The following is a 17,241-nucleotide window of genomic DNA, read 5'->3' on the forward strand; positions in this document are numbered from 1 at the left end:
TATATCTCCACATGTGTCTAAAACCATAAAGTCTATGGGAACATATGATTGTCCCACTCAAACAATGGCATCTTCAAGAACTCCCTTAGGGTAGCAGAGTGACTGATCTGCAAGCTGCAAACACATATTTGTGTACAACAAAGTATCTCCATTAATTTTATCATAAATTACCTTAGGAATAATGTTGACACTTTCTCCGAAGTCATAGATAGCTTCTTGAAAAATGTGAGGTCTATCGCAGAACCGACCAATTTATAAGAATACAAGTACAATGGCAATCCGCAAGCGGTCGCACTATCATACTTGAACCCATATAAACCTGGTAGTCCGTCGAGTACCACGACGGGTCTCGATAAACGATTTACAACAACCAAGATCGTACAAGATTCAACATACATGCCACATATTACATAAAGTTCACATATACTTTTCATCATCAGAGTACGAATAAAAGTTATTACAAACCGAGTTTGATAAATAAAGCGGAAGCAAATAAGTTCGAAGATAAAGTTTCCAACATAGTTTGATACAGTGCCAAGCCAGATCACGGTCCACAAAAGCAAAGATAGGAATTACTACAGAAGCCTGCCCAAGGCTTACTCCTCATCCGCAGCGGGATAGAAGCAACTCTTGCAATAACCATGATACACAGTGCCATCTGCAACAATGGGAAAATAAACCCTAAGTACGAGAAGGTACTTAGCTAGACTTACCCGTCATGAACCAGAAATAAAATGACTCCAAGGATTATGCAAGGCTATATAAGTGGACGTAACTTGACAACATTTTGCGTAAAAGGCAATTTACCCGTTGTACCATTATGATTCCTTTATCAAGTTAATTATGACTATCCATTTCTAGATTAGCAACTATCCTGTGCCAAACATGTGGTATATCATTTAGAAGCATACAATAGTAACCATAGCAGGTATTGTAATTCCATATTCATCTAAACCATCATGTTTCATAATATAGTTACTACGATGTTGGGACTAGCCAAGTTTCTCACTATCCGGGAGAGACGGCGATTCGAATCGATTTCAACCAGCTGGGAATTTATTCCTAACACAAACCCAGATCTACCAGCCACGATAGTCTTAGGTCACCTTTGGTACAACTCCGGTACAGATTTCACGGGTTCGTACTACGCCGCACAATCTGGAACACCAGATGCTAGGATGCTCAGGCCAAGCCTGCCCTTGGGCTCAGTCTGATCATTCCTCGGAAGGAGCGCACAACAGAATGGTTCCCGGCCTGAGTTGAATTACTCGGCTTCGCGGTCGGAACGAGTTATCCGGCCAGCTAAGTGAGAGGCATGCGTTCAATCTTGTCAGAAGCACCAACAACGGTACGGTCCTTAATCGACACAGACGGGGATAAATCCACACCCAAGACCTCCATGTCTTGTTGCTTCTCTATCGACTTCCCGTCCGGTCTCGATTTACTTTTACCACATGGTTCTGTTCCACGATAGCAGATATAGCCAACCATGCTCCGATATCCCCCTATCTCTCGCAGGTGACAGGACATCACCCGACTTCTACTGGTCTAAGCATGGCTAAGCATATATTCGATCCTGGACCTATACCGGTTAAAGGGTTAATATCTGGACAAGGAATGTACATGCATCAAGTGGTTTCATTCAACTCTTATAACCTAATGCATCAATCATAAATACGTAAGTAAACATTTGTAAATTACTGGGAGACTTATAATGCTTCGGGGCTTGCCTCGCAGAAAGGAAGTAGGGCGATGGTCAGGACACTCCGGAAGCTCCTCAGGGTTCTGCTCCACGCCTTCGGGAGCTGCGGCTTGCGGATCCTCCTGCGGGTTCCCTTCCTCTGCTTCTTCGAATTCCAGCAACGTGATCTCTTCCTCTAATCCTAGATGTATGAGTATGGTATAAGTATTACGAATGCATATATGTTAACAAGTGCATCACGTTGTTTGAGTAGGTGCATATCTCTTCTCGATTATTACTTAACTACTTCTACAATGCATCGATTATGCCACAAACAGTAGCTACTTGTTTCACTCATAATTGGAGTTCTACAAATCCAAAATCAGTGATCTAGGACTTTCTGGAAAGCTTATCAAATTCTCTACAACTTTGTTATTAACCATTTTTACAGTACACATCAGTTTCAACATGCAACTCATCACACTCTAGAATCAGTCTGGAAACTATTTAACTTGCAATGTAAAGTAATAATACTTCTACTTCATGTAATCATTCAAAATTTGACAACCTAGACTCTACCACCAGTTTGAACATACCATATACAGTTAAGATAATATAAAGGTGAAGTCCAAACTATTTATTTAAATGCCTTTATTATTTTATTTAGATATCTAGGTTAAATAATAAACATATATCAGAAGTACTTCATAAATTCTCAAAAATTTACAGTACCTTACTAATGCTATAAAAGGACTACTATAAAAATTTCATGTCATTTTACTAAGTAGAACATTCTATACAAAAATGATAAGGCAGCAAGGCTTGAAATAGCATAAATGGAAAATCCTATTGAAAAGTGTCAAGCAACAGATTTCCCATTTTTCTTAACATACATATGGTACTAGGATTACCTCCAATAAATTTCATGAATTTTGGACTCATAATTAATTTATAAAAATTTATGCAAGGATCAACTATTTATAAAAGAAAAATCTATAACTATAGATCTATACATGCACTGGTCCTCAAATTTTTACCAGAGTTCACATATGCTAAGACTAGCTTACCACAAAAATTTCATAATTTTTGGAGCACAGGAACTCCAGATATAAAATAAACAAATTTGAATGTATTCAAAAGCACATCTCAAATCCTTATTTAAATCTTCAGAAATTTCTACTGTTGAAGCCAAGAACATATTTTTCCTAAATACTACACTTCCTAAGGAACACAACCATATTTATTTCACAATTTTAGGAGCTACCAAACTGAAGATACAAAATTCACAAAACAAGTAAAAAACTGGAATATTTGAACTAGCCTACAACACTGCTGTCGCTGACCGGTGGGACCCGCTGGTCAGGGGACCCCACGCGTCAGTGACACGGAACAGGGCAGCGGCGCTGCTGGGCACTGCACGGCTGCGGCTCGTCGACGGCGAGCTTCGCCGGCGGTGAGGTCTTCACGACACATTCTACTGAGCAGCGCGCGTCGAACGACCTAGGTGGTGGCGGGTGAGGGTGGGTGGAGCATGCTCGTCGTCGGTGATGGCGGCACGGCGGCGCTGCTTAATGCTGTGCCGGCCATCTCCGGCCATGGGAAAGCTAGGCGAGGTGCGCAACGGTACCACGGTGACCTAGCGACCCTATTTCAACAACAAAAGCTCCACGTAAAGCTCCGACGACGCATGGCTACGGCGCGGTGGCGCAGAGGTTAGAACGCGGCGGCGCGGGTTGTCACGTTCCACGCCGGCGGGACCACCAATGGAGGTGACACCATAGCACCGGCTAATACACACCCTAACCAAATGCTAACACTCAAAATCGAAAGGGAAGCGCACGCGAGCCAAACAGTGGCGAGCTTGCCGTGGAGGCGGCCATGGCGGTCGCGGTTCCGGCGGGAGGGGAAAAAGGAAATACGCCCTCACCAAGGCGCAATAGAAGCAATCAACACGTCGTGGTGGTGGAGGGAGGTGCGGCGCAGCTATGGGCGAGATGGAGGCGGTTGTGGTGCGACGTAGCGCACGTGAGACGATGGCGGAACTGCGGGCGCTCGGCGGCTGCTGCTGGCGCTGCGAGACGGTGAAGGAGACCGAGGCAAAGCAAATGGGTGCTCGGCTGAGTGTGGGCGGGTGCTGGCGTGATGAAGGCGCACCCAGGCGCAGCGTGGCCTACGCGGTCAGGGCGTTGGCGACGCGCGGCCGTCGCCGTGGACACGCGGCGTTCGCGCTCTGGCGCCGGTCGGCCACCGATCGGCTTGATTCAGTTCGTCAGTCGCGATACGCCGAGCCTGACGACGAGTTTTCAAAACGATTTATCGGCTAATCCGTGGCTCCTTCGTGCAAACATCCTAAATAGATTTTGTAGACCCATGTACTAGCTTCAATTGTTCTTAAAGGATCATACTCTAATTCGCAACCAAAACCAAGTTATATCATCACCAATGTCAGCCTGACAGTCGGTCAGTAAACCTAGACTTAGAAAAATTTTACAAGTGTTGAATTCTTGATTTTTCTGATTTTTGTGGGACCTGTTCAAGCATGTTAGAAGCTAAATCAGTCCATGACCCAAAAATAAAATTTGTTCCTTATGTCAAATACTACAACTTTGCTTTAGTGAACTCCTCCATGCAAGGTCTCTAACACCTAGTTCAACTTTAGTCAAACATGTCACCTTGAAATCATGATACATACTCAAACCATGGCTAAATGACCAAACTAGCCCTAGCCTTAAATACCAAAGTTGTTCATGATGATATCCTAAGCATGTTTGAGCAACTTGCAAGGCCATCCAATCATTTTATGCAGTGGTCACTCATAGAGCTATCCAGGTCAACACATGAAATATCACTTAAGTGCTTGATTATGAAATGTGGCCTTCATGAACAAGGTTCCTTTTGTTAACCTAAGTGTAGCTAAGGTGTTTTAGTGACTAGCATTACCCACTTGCATTCATTTGTACAAGATCATATGCATATGTTCCAAGAAACACGAGATAACAAGCAATGTTTCATATGTTTCGATCAAATGTTTCAATTGTAAATGATGATTTATGAATGCTTGATGCTCATGCTCATGTTATGCAAGCCAAGTTATGCAAGGCTAACACCTGAGGTGTTACAGCCCCTCCCCCTTATAAAAATCTCGTCCCGAGATTTGCAAGACCTACCATTCTTGGAAAAAGGTGGGATAAACTTCTCATAGATAATCTTCTCTTTCCCACGTAGCATCTTGTTCACTATGATTGTTCCACACCACCTTATAGAACTTAATGATCTTACTCCTCGTCACTCTCTCCATCTCTTCTAATACTCGAATTGGCTTTTCTTCATAGGTCAAATCCGATTGAAGCTACACGTGGGTGGGTGCAATCGCTTCTTCCAGTACTCGAAGACATTTCTTTAGCTGAGAAACATGGAACACATCAAAGATTGTACTCATCTCTGGTGGTAGTTGTAGCTTATACGCAACATTTCCTTTTTGTTCCAAAATTTTGTATGGCCCTACATATCTTGGTGAAAGCTTCTTTTTCATCCCAAATCTTTTCACACCTTTCATGGGTGATACTCTCAAGTATACATAGTCACCCACTTCAAAAGTTAGTGGTCTTCTTCTTCTATCGGCATAACTCTTCTGTCTTGATTGAGCTGCCTTCATGTGCTGTTGGATGATACGTACTTGTTCTTCAGCTTCATTGACAAAATCAATACCAAAGTATCTCCTTTCACCAGGCTCAATCCAATTCAATGGAGTTCTGCACTTTCTGCCATACAAGGCTTCAAATGGAGCCATTTTGATACTCGCTTGATAACTGTTGTTATAGGAGAATTCAGCTAAAGGTAACCATTTCTCCCATGACCCTTTTGAAGATATAACATAAGCTCTAAGTAAATCTTCTAGGATTTGGTTTACTCTCTCTGTCTATCCTGAAGTTTGCGGATGATAGGCTAAACTTCTGATTAGCTTGGTTCCCAAAGCTTGGTGTAAGTGTTCCCAGAAACAAGCTATGAACTGTGGTCCTCTATCTGAGATTATGGTCCTGGGTACTCCATGCAATCTCATGATCTGGGATACATATATCTCAGTGTATTTCCCAACTATATACCGCGTGTTCACGGGTATAAAGTGTGCTGACTTGGTGAGACGATCAACAATAACCCAGATTGAATCATGACCTTGTGGCATTGTTGGAAGGCCTGTGATAAAGTCCATGCTGACTTCCTCCCATTTCCATCCTGGAATAGGCAGTGGCTGAAGTAATCCAGCAGTTTTCATATGGACGGCTTTCACTCTACTACAGTTATCACACCTAGCAACATAGGCTGCGATCTCTTTCTTCATCTTAGTCCACCAAAAACGGGTTCTTAGATCTTGATACATCTTACTACTACCTGGGTGGATAGACAATTTGGACGAGTGAGCTTCTTCTAAAATTTGTTTCCTTAGCTCACGGTCTTTTGGTACCACTAGTCGGTCCTCAAACCATAATACACCTCTTTCGTCTAATCTAAAATGTTTGGTTTCTTGCTCTTGCATTTTTCTCTTGATGTGACTTATTCCTACATCTGTCTGCTATAGTTCTATGATTTTGCCCTCAAGCGAACAACTGATTGTGATATTGTGTAGTACAGCAGGATGTAGCAAGTTGAATCCATCTTCCAATAGTGTTTCCATAGTGTTGCAATGGGACTTCCGACTAAGTGCATCGGCTACCACATTAGCTTTACCCGGATGGTAATGCACTTCCAAATTATAGTCCTTAATCAATTCCAACCATCTACGTTGTCTCATGTTCAGCTCTGGCTGGGTAAAGATATACTTGAGGCTTTTATGATCAGTATAGATATGACATACATTGCCCAACAAGTAATGTCTCCATATCTTTAATGCATGGACAACGGCTGCCAGTTCCAAATCATGTGTAGGGTAGTTGACTTCGTGTTTCCTCAATTGCCGAGAGGCATATGCAATTACTCTCCCTTCTTGCATAAGCACACATCCCAAACCTATTCCTGATGCATCACAAAATACATCAAAAGGCTTTTTAATGTCTGGTTGTGCTAGCACAGGTGCTATAGTCAACAAAGTTCTGAGGGTGTGAAAAGCTGTTTCACATTCTTGTGTCCATTTGTATTTCTCATCTTTCTGAAGTAGTCTGGTCATAGGCTTAGCTATTTTTGAGAAATCTGGAATAAACCGACGATAGTATCCTGCTAACCCCAGGAAACTCCGAACTTCATGGACCGAAGTTGGGGCTTTCCAATCCATGACCTCTTGTACTTTTGATGGGTCTACTGAGATTCCATCTCTTGATAAAATGTGACCTAAGAAAGGTACTTTGCTCATCCAAAATTCACATTTGCTAAACTTGGCATATAGCTTATGCTCCCTCAATCTGGATAGGACAATCCTCAGATGCTCTTCATGATCTGACTCATTTTCTGAATAAATCAATATGTCATCGATAAACACGACCACGAACTTATCAAGTTCGGGCATGAATATCGAGTTCATTAGGTACATGAAATAGGCTGGGGCATTAGTTAGTCCGAAAGACATAACTAAATACTCGTATAAGCCGTACCTAGTAGAGAAAGCAGTTTTAGGTATATCCTCCGGTCTGATCTTTATCTGATGGTACCCTGATCTCAAGTCAATTTTGGAGAATACCTTTGCCTTCGCTAGCTGATCGAACAAGATGTCAATGCGGGGCAATGGATATTTGTTCTTGATGGTCACAGCATTGAGTGGTCTGTAATCCACACACATTCTCAGTGACTTATCCTTCTTTTTCACAAACAATGCTGGGCATCCCCACGGAGATGAGCTAGGTTGGATAAGACCTTTGTCCAATAGGTCTTGCAATTGAACCTTAAGTTCTGCTAACTCATTGGGTGGCATTCTATAGGGCCTTCTAGATATGGGTGCGGTACCTGGCACTAATTCAATCTTAAATTCCACGTCCCTATCTGGTGGTAGACCTGGTAATTCCTCTGGAAATACATCCGGAAACTCACAAACCACTAGAATATCACATATGGTGGTGGCTTGGATAGCACAGGCTAAATGTTGGGGTTCGAAATCGTGGGAGAGTGGAACTAAAAAAGCATTCCCTCCTGTGGGTTCTCTCAACATAATAGTGCGGGTGCTAGTGTCAATAAGAGCACCATGATACTTTATCCAATTCATGCCTAAGATTACACTTATTGACAACCCCGGCAATATTATCAAATCTGTTGTGTACTCCCTCCCTTGTATCAAGATGAGTACATTTTTGACTATCTTTTTGGTAGCAACAGTTCCCCCTGCTGAACTTATGTTAAAACCCCCTTTACTTACTTCTATAATTTCTTGATCATGTCTAGATGCAAATGCTTGACTCATAAATGAATGAGAAGCTCCGGAGTCAAATAAAACAACAGCGGGATGCTTGTTGACGAGAAACATACCAGCCATGACAACTTCCCCGGCGGGCACTTCCTCCATAGCGGTATAATGCATTTGTCCCTGACGTGCCCTGGCATTCACCTGCCTCTGATTGTTCTTATTTGGGTTGCTATTCCTCTTGGGGTGGGGGCACTCCTTGGACCAATGACCCAGTTGGTTGCAGTTGAAACAAGGTTGATTACTTCTGAATCCGGCGGAGCTGTCCTGATTACCATTTCCTTTTGGTAAGGCAATAGTGAACGCCTTACGAAACAGTTTCTATGGCCTGTTATTCTGAGCTTTCGGTGGTGGAGGCCTGAACTTGGGTGTAGGTGGACGGAATTGGGGCCTAGCTGTGACAGGCGCTTTTGACTGGAAAGATCCGGATGCACCGGCCTCATATGCTCTCTTGCGACCTTTAGCAACTGCATGCATGTTGTTGTGGTTTTCTTGGGTCAAGGCATCACTAATAAACTCATTGTACATGGCACATCTAGAATTTGCCATAGTCTTCATTAATTTGGTACCCAGACCTCGCTTGAAACTCTCAATTTTTTTCTCTTTAGTATCCATGAAACTTGGAGCATACCTTGACAAGTTGTTGAATGCGTGCATATATTCTGTAAGTGACTTTGTTCCCTAAGTGAGCCTCATAAATTCGGCTGCTTTCATGCACATCAGGCCCGGGGGAATATGGTGTCCCCTAAAAGCCAGCTTGAATTGATCCTAGGTCACTCTCGCATTAGCAGGCAGAGACGACAGGAAGTGTGTCCACCAGATTCCTGCTGGTCCTTGCAGCTAATGAGAAGCATATTCAGCTTTCAGGTGCTCTGTGACCCTTAGCAGACGAAATTTCTGCTCGATGGTATTCAGCCACTCATCGGCTTGCAGTGGTTCCTCTGCCACCTTGAAGATCGGAGGCTTCATGTCCAGAAACTCCTTAAATGAACTGTACTGATTTGGCTCAGCCCTTGGTTGCTGTGGGTGGCCACGAGCAGTGTTTTGCGTGATGAGGCGCAAAGCTTCCTCCATTGTCCTTTGGCTCCCTAGGAACTGGGTAAAGAATTCCTGAGCAGATAGTGGTGGTGGGGGTGGCAAGTCATCCTGGTTGCCATCCTGGCTGCTACTAGCTCCTGCACGGGTGCGCGTCATCTGCGAAGTTGCAACAATAAGCGATTATTGGTTGAGGTCAAGAGATTGCAGAGGAATTTTGTACTCATGCCAAACTGAAATTACTGGAGAAAATTCTCAAAATCACAATAAAAACAGAGGCATAATAATTCATTCTCGCAACATGACATCACCAATTTGACCACTTATCGTGCTCATAATGCATGCAAATTTAAAGCATGATTACCGACAAAGAACTAGAATTGCATTAATGTTCATCCAAACGTGCAATTAATCAACATTACACGATAGTCTGGTTACTAATGCCAACTTGGAACTACAGGTCCATTACATGAATAAAGGTGATACATTAGGCTTCCCACTACATGCTAAGCGATCTAATCCTCATCATGATCACTATCGAGGTCAGACGCAGAACCATCTCCTTCCTCAGGTTCTACTTCTTCTTCAGGCTCCACTTCTTCTTCTTCCTCGTACCCTTCTAGATCCATTTCTACAGCTCCAGGTGGGACATAAGGGTGGAGCTGATTGTTCAGTAGATGAACCTCTTCATGCAGATTATCGTTGTATTCTTCCGCATTGGCCAGCTGCTGTCCCAGCTCAAACTGTCGAGCCCTCAGGACATCTTCCCTAGACCAAGCTGCGTTTCGCTGGTGAGTTAACCGAGTCATCTCTTCGGTGAGCCTCTCAATCTCAGCGTCATGCTCCCTCTGAAGCTGACGTCGGTCCTCGCGGGCATGACCAAGAGCACCAGACACACGTCTGAGGCTACCTTCTACTCCATCTAACACTCTCATCATTGCGAACATGGCGCTCATGGCAGGGTTATCGCTGTTCTGCCCTTCCGCGGCACCAATCTCTAAAGATCTTCCTCTTGCCTGCTGCCATGAGTCAGTGGAGGGATTACCTCTTGGAAAGACTCCAACCGAAGCAGCTGCCAGCTCCTGAGGAAAACGATCCATGATATCCCGTAGGATCCCAAAGGCTGCCCTGCCAGCTGCTTCTTCAGCAGTCCTGCCAGTCGACTCATAACACCAACCTGTCCACTCAGAATCGTCACCTCGGGGACGAACAACGGCCTCCACAGTAACTAAGAGACCTTCTCCCAACCGCTCATTCACCCAGAAGTAGCGGGGTTCCATTCCATCAGGATAGCCTACATAGCTGAGCACTCTCCACAAGAGTGTAGGCATCCCAAACTCTCCAAGGAACGTGTGACATTGACGGGTACGTGGAGCAAGCTGACGGCTAGGAGCTCTACCTCCGGTGGACTTGCGAGCAGTCTGCTTGGTGCATGCCATCTGCACCATTAACATGTACCCTTTGGTGAGACAAAGCCATAATGGATGAGAGTTACATAACCGAGTAAGAATTTTATAAGAGGAGGAACAATGTAGTTATGTGTATGGTAATTTAACATGATGCATGCTCGTTCCGTACGTCCTCACAAACTTAGGAAAAAATTGTTTCTAACGGTAGACACGGTGGCATACATACGTTCTCTCATATATAGCGTAACTAGTCGAGCTACACGTTTCGTTGTTAGTGTACCTGCATAAAATTTCATTTCAGCCCTAAACCCATAATGAAATATGCAGAATGTAATTGTAAATACTTTCATATATGTATACCCATACATATACTTCCGTATCAATCTACCCGACAATAATTTAAACCCACAATTAAATACGTACCATATACACATGCAAGCATGCATACATAGCCGTACCAAAGCTAACTCTTCCCGATTGCACGCTCACATCTTGCGGTCACACACTCATCTTACCTTGGCGTAGAGGCATTTGATCCATACATTACCACTCAAGTGAATGGCATCCATACTATAGCACGCCGTATGGACGACGAAGTAAAAACCCCCATGTTAGTACTTAAATAGCCACCTAATAGTCCTTACTTTGGGCATAAGGAAAGTGATCATTGGCACACTTTAGATTTCAAATACCTATTATATAACTATTAGTTGCTAGAAAAGGGTTTTTGGAAAACAAAAACTTTTGTTTTAAATACACTTGTGACAATTAATGTTGAACCCTGCTCTGATACTAGCTGTCACAGAACCGACCAATTTATAAGAATACAAGTACAATGGCAATCCGCAAGCGGTCGCACTATCATACTTGAACCCATATAAACTCGGTAGTCCGTCGAGTACCACAACGGGTCTCGATAAACGATTTACAACAACCAAGATCGTACAGGATTCAACATACATGCCACATATTACATAAAGTTCACAGATACTTTTCATCATCAGAGTACGAATAAAAGTTATTACAAACCGAGTTTGATAAATAAAGCGGAAACAAATAAGTTCGAAGATAAAGTTTCCAACATAGTTTGATACAGTGCCAAGCTAGATCACGGTCCACAAAAGCAAAGATAGGAATTACTACAGAAGCCTGCCCAAGGCTTACTCCTCATCCGCAGCGGGATAGAAGCAACTCTTGCAATAACCATGATACACAGTGCCATCTGCAATAATGGGAAAATAAACCCTGAGTACGAGAAGGTACTCAGCTAGACTTACCCGTCATGAACCAGAAATAAAATGACTCCAAGGATTATGCAAGGCTGTATAAGTGGACGTAACTTGACAACATTTTGCGTAAAAGGCAATTTACCCGTTGTACCATTATGATTCCTTTATCAAGTTAATTATGACTATCCATTTCTAGATTAGCAACTATCCTGTGCCAAACATGTGGTATATCATTTAGAAGCATACAATAGTAACCATAACAGGTATTGTAATTCCATATTCATCTAAACCATCATGTTTCATAATATAGTTACTACGATGTTGGGACTAGCCAAGTTTCTCACTATCCAGGAGAGACGGCGATTCGAATCGATTTCAACCAGCTGGGAATTTATTCCTAACACAAACCCAGATCTACCAGCCACGATAGTCTTAGGTCACCTTTGGTACAACTCCGGTACACATTTCGTGGGTCCATACTGCGCCGCACAATCTAGAACACCAGATGCCAGGATGCTCAGGCCAAGCCTGCCCTTGGGCTCAGTCTGATCGTTCCCTGGAAGGAGCGCACAACAGAACGGTTCCCGGCCTGAGTTGAATTACTCGGCTTCGCGGTCGGAACGAGTTATCCGGCCAGCTAAGTGAGAGGCATGCGTTCAATCTTGTCAGAAGCGCCAACAACAGTACGGTCCTTAATCGACACAGACGGGGATAAATCCATACCCAAGACCTCCATGTCTTGTTGCTTCTCTATCGACTTCTCGTCCGGTCTCGATTTACTTTTACCACATGGTTCTGTTCCACGATAGCAGATATAGCCAACCATGCTCCAGTATCCCCCTATCTCTCACAGGTGACAGGACATCACCCAACTTCTACCGGTCTAAGCATGGCTAAGCATATATTCGATCCTGGACCTATACCGGTTAAAGGGTTAATATCTGGACAAGGAATGTACATGCATCAAGTGGTTTCATTCAACTCTTATAACCTAATGCATCAATCATAAATACGTAAGTAAACATTTGTAAATTACTAGGAGACTTATAATGCTCCGGGGCTTGCCTCGCAGAAAGGAAGTAGGGCGATGGTCAGGACACTCCGGAAGCTCCTCAGGGTTCTGCTCCACGCCTTCGGGAGCTGCGGCTTGCGGATCCTCCTGCGGGTTCCCTTCCTCTGCTTCTTTGAATTCCAGCAACGTGATCTCTTCCTCCGATCCTAGATGTATGAGTATGGTATAAGTATTATGAATGCATATATGTTAACAAGTGCATCACGTTGTTTGAGTAGGTGCATATCTCTTCTCGATTATTACTTAACTACTTCTACAATGCATCGATTATGCCACAAACAGTAGCTACTTGTTTCACTCATAATTGGAGTTCTACAAATCCAAAATCAGTGATCCAGGACTTTCTGGAAAGCTTATCAAATTCTCTACAACTTTGTTATTAACCATTTTTACAGTACACATCAGTTTCAACATGCAACTCATCACACTCTAGAATCAGTCTGGAAACTATTTAACATGCAATGTAAAGTAATAATACTTCTACTTCATGTAATCATTCAAAATTTGACAACCTAGACTCTACCACCAGTTTAAACATACCATATACAGTTAAGATAATATAAAGGTGAAGTCCAAACTATTTATTTAAATGCCTTTATTATTTTATTTAGATATCTAGGTTAAATAATAAACATATATCAGATGTACTTCATAAATTCTCAAAAATTTACAGTGCCTTACTAATGCTATAAAAGGACTACTATAAAAATTTCATGTCATTTTACTAAGTAGAACATTCTATACAAAAATGATAAGGCAGCAAGGCTTGAAATAGCATAAATGGAAAATCCTGTTGAAAAGTGTCAAGCAACAGATTTCCCATTTTTCTTAACATACATATGGTACTAGGATTACCTCCAATAAATTTCATGAATTTTGGACTCATAATTAATTTATAAAAATTTATGCAAGGATCAACTATTTATAAAAGAAAAATCTATAACTATAGATCTATACATGCACTGGTCCTCAAATTTTTACCAGAGTTCACATATGCTAAGACTAGCTTACCACAAAAATTTCATAATTTTTGGAGCACAGGAACTCTAGATATAAAATAAACAAATTTGAATGTATTCAAAAGCACATCTCAAATCCTTATTTAAATCTTCAGAAATTTCTACTGTTGAAGCCAAGAACATATTTTTCCTAAATACTACACTTCCTAAGGAACACAACCATATTTATTTCACAATTTTAGGAGCTACCAAACTGAAGATACAAAATTCACAAAACAAATCAAAAACTGGAATATTTGAACTAGCCTACAACACTGCTGTTGCTGACCGGTGGGGCCCGCTGGTCAGGGGACCCCACGCGTCAGTGACACGGAACAGGGCAGCGGCGCTGCTGGGCACTGCGCGGCTACGGCTCGTCGACGGCGAGCTTCGCCGGCGGTGAGGTCTTCACGACACATTCTACTGAACAGCGCGCGTCGAACGACCTAGGTGGTGGCGGGTGAGGGTGGGTGGAGCATGCTCGTCGTCGGTGATGGTGGCACGGCGGCGCTGCTTAATGCTGTGCCGGCCATCTCCGGCCATGGGAAAGCTAGGCGAGGCGCGCAATGGTACCACGGTGACCTAGCGACCCTATTTCAACAACAAAAGCTCCACGTAAAGCTCCGACGACGCATGGCTACGGCGCGGTGGCGCGGAGGTTAGAACGCGGCGGCGCGGGTTGTCACGTTCCACGCCGGCGGGACCACCAATGGAGGTGACACCATAGCACCGGCTAATACACACCCTAACCAAATGCTAACGCTCAAAATCGAAAGGGAAGCGCGCGCGAGCCGAACAGTGGCGAGCTTGCCGTGGAGGCGGCCATGGCGGTCGCGGTTCCGGCGGGAGGGGAAAAAGGAAATACGCCCTCACCAAGGCGCAATAGAAGCAATCAACACGTCGTGGTGGTGGAGGGAGGTGCGGCACAGCTATGGGCAAGATGGAGGTGGTTGTGGTGCGACGTAGCGCACGTGAGACGATGGCGGAACTGCGGGCGCTCGGCGGCTGCTGCTGGCGCTGCGAGACGGCGAAGGAGACCGAGGCAAAGCAAATGGGTGCTCGGCTGAGTGCGGGCGAGCGCTGGCGTGATGAAGGCGCGCCCAGGCGCGGCGTGGCCTATGCGGTCAGGGCGTTGGCAACGTGCGGCCGTCGTCGTGGACACGCGGCGTTCGCGCTCTGGCGCCGGTCGACCACCGATCGGCTTGATTCAGTTCGTCAGTCGCGATACGCCGAGCCTGACGACGAGTTTTCAAAACGATTTATCGGCTAATCCGTGGCTCCTTCGTGCAAACATCCTAAATAGATTTTGTAGACCCATGTACCAACTTCAATTGTTCTTAAAGGATCATACTCTAATTCGCAACCAAAACCAAGTTATATCATCACCAATGTCAGCCTGACAGTTGGTCAGTAAACCTAGACTTAGAAAAATTTTACAAGTGTTGAATTCTTGATTTTTCTGATTTTTGTGGGACCTATTCAAGCATGTTAGAAGCTAAATCAGTCCATGACCCAAAAATAAAATTTGTTCCTTATGTCAAATACTACAACTTTGCTTTAGTGAACTCCTCCATGCAAGGTCTCTAACACCTAGTTCAACTTTAGTCAAACATGTCACCTTGAAATCATGATACATACTCAAACCATGGCTAAATGACCAAACTAGCCCTAGCCTTAAATACCAAAGTTGTTCATGATGATATCCTAAGCATGTTTGAGCAACTTGCAAGGCCATCCAATCATTTTATGCAGTGGTCACTCATAGAGCTATCCAGGTCAACACATGAAATATCACTTAAGTGCTTGATTATGAAATGTGGCCTTCATGAACAAGGTTCCTTTTGTTAACCTAAGTGTAGCTAAGGTGTTTTAGTGACTAGCATTACCCACTTGCATTCATTTGTACAAGATCATATGCATATGTTCCAAGAAACACAAGATAACAAGCAATGTTTCATATGTTTCGATCAAATGTTTCAATTGTAAATGATGATTTATGAATGCTTGATGCTCATGCTCATGTTATGCAAGTCAAGTTATGCAAGGCTAACACCCAAGGTGTTACAAGGTCCAATGACGATGGGAATGACAGGTCTCCCTAGATCGCTCTTCTTTTCCGACAAGGTATAATCTATCCACCTTCCCATCGATGGTTGTATATAGTAATATGCTACATTGTGAATATCGACAAGATTTGTAGTTTCTAGATCTTTTGGTTTCCCTAGAATCTTACCTTTGTCAGTCAGAGGAACAGCAGCAGCCAACTGAGCTATTTATGATTCTATCATTTTATTAAAGCTATGCTGGTTCTTAATGGCAGAGGAGAGGTTATCCATTTTATTACTCATATTTTCTAATATTCTATCATTGGAAGCTAATTTCCTAGATAAATCCTTCATAATTTTAGCTTGGTCAGAAATTAACTCTCTCAAGGGTGGCTGATAGAAATTATTGAAATTATTACCTTTAGGGTTACCTTGGTAATTATCTTGGTAGTTTGGCCTCTATTGTTGATTCCATCCTTGATTTTGATGAGGACAATAGTAGTTGTTGTTGACAAAGTTCACATCCTCATGAATTTTAGGGCAGTGTCTCCCTGAATGCCCAGTGTTTCCACACTCTTCACATGTCATGTGGGAATCATGAATGTGCATGACTTCTTGCTTCTTATTGGCTTGATCTTTAAGATTCTTCATCATCAGGTCCATCTTAGCAGACAACATGTCTACCTCCTTGAGTTGATGCATACCTCCACCTCTCTTGTGGGTCTAAAGACGTTCTTCATTCCAATGATGATTGGAGGCCATCTTCTCCATAAGAGTTGTTGCAGCTGGTATGGTGAGTGATAGAAATGTACCTCCAGCAGTAGTATCCATAGTCTCACGGGTACTATTGGTCAACCCATGGTAGAAAGTCTACATGAGTAGCCAATTCTCCATCCCATGATAAGGACATTCTGATATGTAATCTTGAAAGCATTCCCATGCCTTAGGGATAGACTCATCATGTTGTTGTTGAAAGCTTGAGATTCTCCCACGCATAGCATTGGTCTTGCCTGTGGGAAAGAACTTTGCTAGGAAGGCAGTGGAGCAGTTATCCCATGTAGTATTTCTATCTTTGTTGGCATAGAACCATTGCTTTGCCTTCCCCAAGAGTGAGAATGGGAAGAGGTGAAGAAGTATGGCATATTGGGTCACTCCTTTGATGATGGAAGTGCTACAGATCTCCAGGAAGTGTTGGAGATGTGCACTCTCATCATCGTGCCTTTCCACAAAACTAGCTTGCTTGCACCATGTTGATGAGAGCTGGCTTGAGCTCGAATCCATTGTCCCCAACATTGACTATTGGTCTGGTTCGGATGTTGGCTGTAGTTGGAGCAGAGAATTCATGGGGAGTCTTGTTAGCCATGACTTCAAATTCTAGTGTTAAGCTTCG

The 17,241-nt window shown here is 43.4% G+C and overlaps 1 non-coding gene across 1 annotated transcript; it reads left to right on the top strand.

Moving 5' to 3' along the window:
• Positions 1-16,743: 16,743 nt before the first annotated feature.
• LOC136541003 (small nucleolar RNA R71) lies at positions 16,744-16,847 on the top strand. The gene has a single exon (XR_010780119.1). It is a non-coding gene; the product is annotated as a small nucleolar RNA R71 (small nucleolar RNA).
• Positions 16,848-17,241: the final 394 nt, after the last annotated feature.

The sequence above is a fragment of the Miscanthus floridulus genome, chromosome 2 (genome assembly GCF_019320115.1).
Source record: "Miscanthus floridulus cultivar M001 chromosome 2, ASM1932011v1, whole genome shotgun sequence".
In the NCBI taxonomy this organism is placed as follows: Eukaryota; Viridiplantae; Streptophyta; class Magnoliopsida; order Poales; family Poaceae; genus Miscanthus; species Miscanthus floridulus.